Source organism: Suncus etruscus, chromosome 6 (genome assembly GCF_024139225.1).
Source record: "Suncus etruscus isolate mSunEtr1 chromosome 6, mSunEtr1.pri.cur, whole genome shotgun sequence".
Lineage (NCBI taxonomy): Eukaryota > Metazoa > Chordata > Mammalia > Eulipotyphla > Soricidae > Suncus > Suncus etruscus.
Genome location: NC_064853.1, coordinates 107,729,186 through 107,735,974, shown reverse-complemented (window position 1 = coordinate 107,735,974; position 6,789 = coordinate 107,729,186). Strand labels below are relative to the sequence as shown.

Genomic DNA, 6,789 nt, shown 5'->3' with positions numbered 1-6,789 from the left:
TTTATTATGTGTATTACTTTTTGATTATCGGAGAAAGGAAAGTATTTTTATTTTTCTCTCTGAGGAAAACATTTTCTTTCTTTCTTTCTTTCTTTCTTTCTTTCTTTCTTTCTTTCTTTCTTTCTTTCTTTCTTTCTTTCTTTCTTTCTTTCTTTCTTTCTTTCTTTCTTTCTTCTTTCTTTCTTTCTTTCTTTTCTTTCTCTTTCTCTTTCTTTCTTTCTTTCTTTCTTTCTTTCTTTCTTTCTTTCTTTCTTTCTTTCTTTCTTTCTTTCTTTCTTTCTTTCTTTCTTTCTTTCTTTCTTTCTTTCTTTCTTTCTTTCTTTCTTTCTCTCTCTCTCTCTCTCTCTCTCTCTCTCTCTCTTTCTTTCTTTCTTTCTTTCTTTCTTTCTTTCTTTCTTTCTCTCTCTCTCTCTCTCTCTCTCTCTCTCTCTCTCTTTCTTTCTTTCTTTCTTTCTTTCTTTCTTTCTTTCTTTCACTTCTTTCTTCTTTTTTTCTTTCTTTCCTTTCTTCTTTTTTTCTTTCTTTCTTTCTTTCTTTCTTTCTTTCTTTCTTTCTTTCTTTCTTTCTTTCTTTCTTTCTTTCTTTCTTTCTTTCTTTCTTTCTTTCTTTCTTTCTTTCTTTCTTTCTTTCTTTCTTTCTTTCTTTCTTTCTTTCTTTCTTCTTTCTTTTCTTTCTTTCTTTCTTTCTTTCTTTCTTCTTTCTTTCTTTCTTTCTTTTTCTTTTTCTTTGTGTGTGGGCTACACACTTAGGGGTTACTCTTGGCTCTGTACTCCGGGCAAGCTTAGAGGAACATATGGGATACCACGGATCAAACTCCCTGCCCACTGTGCTACATATAGCTCCAGCCCCCAGAAAAACATTTTCTTTCTCATTGGTGATAATAGAAAAATGGTAAGTACCTCATATAGCTTTTTTTTTTTTAAGACTCAGATATTGACAAAACATTGTGTACTCTGAACACTTACATTTCATTTATTTATATTTTGGGGCTACACCCTGTGGCACTTGGGCTTACTCCTAGCTAGCTCTGTGATCACGGATCCTTCCTGTTAGTCTTTGGGGAACCAGTGAGATGTCAGGGTCAAACTGAGGTTGGCCACTTGCAAGGCAAACACTTTAATCTCTGCACTATTTCGCTGGCCAAAGGAAATTATATACATTTTAGTCACTCTCCAAATGTAGCTTTAAAGTAGGAACATGAGAAAAAAAATCAATGTTCTTTAAATTTATTTTTATTTTTATTTTTTTTAGGCCCTTACTCAGAGGCTTCCGACATTTTATTTTACAGACCATTGTGTGTAGTTTTGGAGGGTCAACATCTGGCAAGTGTCCACCACACACGGGCTCAGTTATGTGGCCACCAGGGGGCGCTGTACCCTGAGCCTATGGCTTGAGTTCCAGTTCCAGGAGGAAAAGGCGCTGCAGGTCCTGCTGGAGGTGAGCGAGGTGGTGCCAGCCTCCCCCTGGCTCCATCATTTCGGGGCAGCTTCCTTTGGCAGGTGGCTGGAATAGTGGGGGGGGGGAGTAGGGTGAGGGGGTGCTCAGGCCAGGCTTGTGCTTAATGCCAGGAGTGGCTCTGCAGGGTGGGCTGGAAGGACAGGTAGAAGGAAGCCTCTATTCTCAGAACACAGCCACTATTGCTTACAAGTGTTTGTTCTAGAACTACAAAATTTAATTCAAGAAAATAGAGGTCCCGTGATAGACTTAAAAGTTTTTATAAAACTAAAATCTAGTTTCTCCCCGATAAATCGTATGTACTTTTTAGCCAAAAACCCTCCCCCCCACACACTTTTAAAATAATACTAAAAGGAGCATCTGATTATACAAGAGCAATAAAAAATTAAATATTTATTTGAATAACAAGTTTCAGTTCGTCTGAGCTGCAACGCAGGGTTTGTGTTTGCTGGTTTTAAACACAGATCACAGAAGCGTGCACAAAAAAAATACGGCGTAAAAGACGAAAACAAAACAAAATGAAACGAAACAAACAAACAAAAAAATAAACCAGCTAAGAATCAGGCCAAAGAGTGGCTGATTTGAAGAAAACAAAAGAAAGGCCTGTAGTCACAATACAAAATATAAAGGTCTCTTTTTTTTAAACACTATCATACACAGAACAGTCCTTATCGCTGGTTACATTTAAAAATTATGTATGTCGTTAATCATATACTGTGAATGAGAATTAGACATGGCATCCCTTCTGGAAGGCAATTTCTGTACTATAGAACATCTAAGTACAGCTGCAAAAAAATCCTCTTTTTTTAACTCATAAAGAAAAAAAATTAATGGTATTACTGTATAAATATCAGAAGGCTACCGAGTGAGAAAATGACTTACTTTTTGTTTATGTCTTCAAGTGCTTCCCATGCAAGGCCTTTGAAGCCACCTGCCTTGCTTGAGTAGCTAGTGGAACTGTGGGAAATAACCTGGCTGCAGGGCAGGTGAGGCTAATGGGTTTTACACACCATAAGATGCAGAAGAACATGCCAGCTGCTCTTGGCCCGCCTGTCTGCCCTGAATCCCACCACAGGCATGAACGAGGGTCCATAGAGACAAGCTTGCTAATGGCCAGTGGTCATGTCTTGTCTGTGCTGTAGACAACAAGCACCTTTCAGGAATGCCTATGCGGCAGAGAAAACTTGGAAGAGTCTAAACTCGATTCCAAATGAATCAACAGTGTCGGAGAACCACGATGACCATTGGCGACTTGGGAGCAGGAGGCGAAGGTGGCCCTGGATGGACGAGTTTCTGCTCCTGGCATCCGACTCACTCGGAGGCCACCTTGGCCCAGCCTTGTGGGTTCCGACCATGAGATTCTTGCAGCTTCTTGTTTCCAGTCTGAAGTGGCGAGGAAGGAAAACAGAATGATGGGAGAAACCAGTTCACTCCCGGAGCCGGGCTGTGGCTGCTGGGGCCCAGGATTAGGAGGTAGCACTGAGCGTGGGGTTTACGTTCTGTGTGGCCACCTTGGGGGGACCTCGATGATCCTAGGCTTGTCTATGATCCGGGCTGTGCGGTTACCCTTCTCCACGATCCCAATAATTCATGCCTGATGCCCTTCTCCATACTTGAGGGACTTGATCTCCGCCCAGAAGCCTGCTGCCTGCTTTCGGGGCAGACAGATGAGGCCTCCTGAGGTCTCAGGGCAGGTGCCATGCATGAGCCCGAACATATTCCCGCAGGCCTTGCTCACGGCTGCCATCTTGGCCAGCATGGGCAGATTTGGATGACGAATGACACCTAGTTGTGCTGCTGCCGTGCCAGGCTCTATGCCAAAGCCCGTGATGTCCGTGGCTGCGTGTGCATTGAACGTGTGCATGAGGCTGGCGGCTGTCCTGTTAAGCCTCACCATGTTCATCATTGCCTCCTGGTACGCCAGTTCCACGTCCTCCTGGGTCACCACCAGCTTGATTTTATTCCACTTCTCGGGAATGTCCAGCCATTGGTGCACAGCCACGGCCACTTGTGTCCCCAGGGGCTTGGTTAGCACGAGCACGTCTCCTGGCACAGCATTGTCAGGCATTATGAATTCATTGGGCTGGCAGACGGTGGTAGCCACACCTCCCAGGACGATCCAGGGGTTCAGCACCCTCTGGCCGCCTGTCAGGGACGTCCCAGCCTCCTCAGCCACATCTTTGAAGCCCTGTATAATTAGGAGTATGACTTTATCCCTCTCCCTGTTGGTCATCTTATTGCTGACCCCCAAGAGCATCAACATGTTGTCGCACTCCGTCACCCCCATGGCATACAGGTCGCTGAGGACGTTAGCACAGGCAATCCTGCCCATCATGTAGGGGTCCACGACGATGACCCGGGTAGATGTAGTCGGTGGTTTGCACCAGTGACAGGCCACCGTGCTGAAGTGGGATGACGCATGTGTCCATGTCGATGCCGAGCTGGGGCATAACGGTCCCCAGGAACTGCTCATCCTCCTCATTTTCCTGCAAGGACTCCAGCAATTTCTGCAGCACATCTTGGGGCACTTTGCAGCCCGTACCCTTGAGTTCAGTGAAGCGGGTCAGCTGGAAGCTCTTGTCCAATTTATATGTTTCGGGATTAAAGGACTCTCGCATCGACCTGGTTCTGAGGCTCACACCACCTCCAGACCCAGCTCCTCCCAGCCCTCTGGGAGCGGGCAGGGCTCTTCGCGGACCCACTGGTGCGCGCTGCACCCTCCGCCTCCTCCGAAGTGCGGGGTCCAGGCTCCTTCTTTAAATTTATTTTTAAAAAGAGTTTTGGATTATTCTTGTGGAAAAACCTAGAAGGACTTTATCTTACCCAAACTTTCCCCCAAATTATCAAAACACTTTGATCCTTGTGTTCATTTGCATAAGTGCATTTGCAGTCTTAATTAGAACCTCTGGCAAAAATCCTAAGAAAGGAATTTAGTATTTTACCCTCAAGGAAGAAGATAATTCTTCCCCAAACCAACACATTTTTATCCAGCAGCAGATAGGTAGGTGGTAAAGGTGTTCATGTTTTTTAGAGAAATTAGACTGATCAGTCCAGTTGGCTTAACATCAATTTACAAATGAAGCAGGGTAAGTTGTTTCAAATAAAGTACAGTATAATTTATTTAGCAGCAACTCTTGTCTCTTCTAGCTCTGTGAAGTGACAACAGTTTAGATGTTTTCACATGGTCACGGTGTAAAAAAGAAAATGGAAGAGGGGGGCAGAAGTGGTAGCATAGCGACAGGGCGTTTGCCTTGCAAGCAGGGGACCAGGAAAGGACCTGGCATTCCATGTGGTCCCCATAGCCAAGAGCCATTCCTGAGCATCACTGGGTGTGACCCCAAAACAAACAAACAAATACAAAAAGCAAAAAGAGAGAAGAAAAAAGAAAATGGAAGAGGATGAATATGCCCAGGTTTCTCCAAAGTATGCACTGCATATGCCTGCTGTGCCTCTGCACTGTCTCAAGTTGAAGCAAATCCAGTTCAAACCTTTAGGTCTACCCTTGGGCCTGAGAAAGTCCCAGGCTTGTTAGACTCACAACCTTTAGCTCAGAATTTAAGATTCAGAAAGCATGTCCTTCAGAAGTGATTCTGCTTTTCTGTTACATGTGAGATCTTAGGCACATGATTTTACATTATTTTAGTCCTTAATCACCCTACTGCAAAGTGAAGATAAAATGGCATCTGCCTCATAGATTTTTTTTTTTTTTGAGGGATTAAGTAAGATTCTTTGTGGAGAAAACACTGTGAAGGGTAAAGAGATAAGTAGATGTCCAATTGTCCTTAATCATTGAACTGTTTACCAAAGAAAGTATCATGTATGGCTGTTAATTTAATTTTTATCAGTCTGTATGGTAATTTGGAACATATTCAGTGGTTTTCATGGGAAATGATTGGCTCTATGATCAGCAATAACCCCTGGAAGTGCTCAAGGGACTATATGCTGCATAAGAATAAGTCATGGTTGGCCATGTTTTATACTATCTCTTTGGTCCCATATGCTCCTTTTAATTTAATTTAATTTTTATTATTTGTGAGGAGTGAGTGGACTACACATGGCAATGCTCAGGAGTTACTCTAGACTCTGTTCTCAGGTATCACTCCAGGCTGTACTCCAGGGATCATATTGGATGCCAGTGATCAAATCCTGGTTGACTGTATGCAAGGTAAGCATTTTACTTGCTATATTATCTCTCTGGTCCCTCCGCTCCTTTGTAAATAAAAAAAAAAAAGAGTATTGGCTTGAGTCTAAATTTTTGTGTTACCAAATATTACCAAAACTATAACAAAGGAGACAATATTCTCCAGCACCATCTCTGACCTCTTCGGTCTCCTTCCTTTCCTATGGTATCTTCAATTTGGTGTTCTATGTCTAAGGATTTCTTTTCACTGGACAATGTCTTTTGATACATCATAAAATTAAGATCATTCAGCATCTATCTTTCCTCTTATTTATTTTGCTTATATGTTGTTCCTTTTGGTAGGTGAATTTGAGGCACTGAAAGACCCTGAAATGTTAAGGATGGAGCATACAGGGCACAAGTCCAGCTTTTATTCTTTCCTACAGATAGCACTTATTATTTATTATTTTATTCCTTTCTACAAACAGCATTTTTTGAGGAATGAACCCAACCTCAAAACTTCCTCTTATTTTTCCATCAAATGCTGGAATTCACATGACATGATGAGCTCATGATCCACTTCTGGAAGCCTTGAAGACCTATGATCTAAGGATCTACAATTCTCCTCTATTGTCTGGATTAAGGACTTATGAAATGCAACAGCTGTGAATAAGGGATACACTACTAACAGATCCATTTCTCAGTCAACACACACAAACACACACACACACAGAGCAGAATTGGTTCAAGTATGCCTTTGTTACATCCAAGTTAATTTCACAGTGGGGGAAAAGAAGCAAATGTTCAGGGAAATGTTGGCAGCAATACAATTTATGATAAATCAAATTGCCTGAAGAGATGTGCATAAAGGTTTTGGAGAGAACAAAGGCTCTGGGACTGAGCGGCAAGTGTCGAGTTAGCTATGTCGCTGGTGGGTGTGTGTACACTGTGTAACTGGATCAATTCCTTAATTGCTCTATGTTTTTCTATCAAATAGGATAATTAGAAGACATTTTGAGTCTCTCTTGAATCAATTCTTTCCTTAGGCTTTGAGACAAAGTGTTTCTTATAGAAAACTCAGATATTAGTCCTGAAATTTCTCCTTTTTGAAATCCTGAAAGAAGTATTTGGTTGTTGTCATCATAGATCTTTTCATGGCAATCCAGATGTTAGAGAGCAGTCTTAAATGAGCAGAAGTTAACCTGTATGGTTCA

General features: G+C 42.2%; 1 pseudogene; it reads right to left on the bottom strand.

Moving 5' to 3' along the window:
* Positions 1-2,250: 2,250 nt before the first annotated feature.
* LOC126012156 (selenide, water dikinase 1-like) lies at positions 2,251-4,116 on the bottom strand (annotated as a pseudogene).
* Positions 4,117-6,789: the final 2,673 nt, after the last annotated feature.